Raw genomic sequence first — 1747 nt, forward strand, 5'->3', positions numbered from 1 at the left:
TCACTATGTTGCTTCTTCCTATACATGAATAAGGGATATCTTTCCATTTTCTAATATCCTTTTTGATCTCTTTTTTCAGATAACTGTTATTTTCAATGCATAGATCTTTTACTTCTTTGGTAAATTGATTCTTAAGTATTTCAATTTTTTGGATGTTATTGGAAAGGGTGTGATTTCCTTGATTTCTCTCTTATTGAGTTTGTTGTTTCTGTAAAGGAATGTTATTTTTTTTAGTGTTAACTTCATATTCTGCTACAATACTGAATTCAATTATTAAATCTACCAGTCTTTACGGTTTTGGGCAGAGTTATTGGGGTCTTCTATGTAGAATAACCTGTTATCTGCAAATAGTAATTTCATTTCTTCCTTCCCTATCATTATTCCTTTTATTTCTCTCTTTATCTAATTGCTCAGGCTAATGTTTCCAGAACTATACTGAATAGGAGTGGTGTAGTGTCTTGTTCCTGATTTTTGACTGAAAGCTTATGGATTTTGTCTATTTAGTATGATGTTGGCTATTGCTTTGTCATAGGTGGCTTTTATCAGGTTGAGGTAAAGAACATCTGCTCTGATTTTCTACAGGGGTTTTATCATGAATGAGTGTTGGACTTTGTAAAAAGATTTTCTGCACCTATTGAGGTAATCATGTGATTTTTTGTATTTTCGTATTTGGCTCTGCTGATATGGCGTATATATTTATTGATTTGCATATGGTGAACCATACTTGCATTCCTGGGGTGATTCTCACTTTGCCATGGTGTATAATCTTCTTGATGATTTGTTGCAGTCTGTTTGATAGTATCATATTGAGTATTTTTGCATCTAGATTCATTAGGATGATTGCCCTATCATTCTCTGTTTTCATTATTCCATCTCTGCGGCGGCTGTGGCAGCGCTCTCCGGGACCTCCTCCCACAGGTGTAGAATGGCAACCCTTAAGGAGAAGCTCACCGCCCCGTTGCAGAAGAGGATGCCAAGGTGTCAAACAACAAGATCACCGTAGTGGGTGTGGGGCAAATTGGTAGGGGAGTGCTATCGGCATTCTGGGAAAGTCTCTGGCTGACGAACTTGCCCTTGTGGACGTTTTGGAAGATAAACTCAAAGAAGAAGTGATGGATCTGCAGCATGGAAGCTTGTTTCTTCAGACATCTAAAATTGTGGCAGATCAAGATTACTCTGTAACTGCCAACTCGAAGATTGTGGTGGTGACTGCCGGAGTCTGTCAGTAGGCGAGAGTCGCCTCAATTTGGTGCAGAGAAACGTCAATGTCTTCAAGTTCATTGCTCCTCAGATCGTCAAGTACAGCCCTGACTGCATCATCATTGTGATTTCCAACCCAGTGGATATTCTTACCTATGTTACCTGGAACTAAGTGGATTGCCCACGCACCGTGTGATTGGAAGCGGATGTAATCTGGATTCGGCTAGATTTTGCTATCTTATGGCTGCAAAGCTTGGCATTCATCCCAGCAGCTGCCCCGGGTGGATTCTGGGCAAGCATGGCTACTCGAGTGTGGCCATCTGAATCCACAGATCTACTGTCAAGTTCATTTATTTTTGATGAATTGAACCTATATTAACCCAAATGGCCACACATGATTAAATAGTACAAGTAACCTGGTCTGTTGGAATACCATTGAACTGTGCTATACTGCTGAAAAATTAACTCCTAGAATCCACATGGCATTTCCAGAACAAGGTGCATGCATTATTTCAACCCTCAGTAGCCTTTAGAAAGGATCAGCTGG

General features: G+C 39.9%; 1 pseudogene; it reads left to right on the forward strand.

Moving 5' to 3' along the window:
• Positions 1 to 883: 883 nt before the first annotated feature.
• Positions 884 to 1524, forward strand: LOC105743945 (annotated as a pseudogene).
• Positions 1525 to 1747: the final 223 nt, after the last annotated feature.

Source organism: Octodon degus, unplaced genomic scaffold (genome assembly GCF_000260255.1).
Source record: "Octodon degus isolate 3935 unplaced genomic scaffold, OctDeg1.0 scaffold00192, whole genome shotgun sequence".
Classification (NCBI taxonomy): Eukaryota; Metazoa; Chordata; class Mammalia; order Rodentia; family Octodontidae; genus Octodon; species Octodon degus.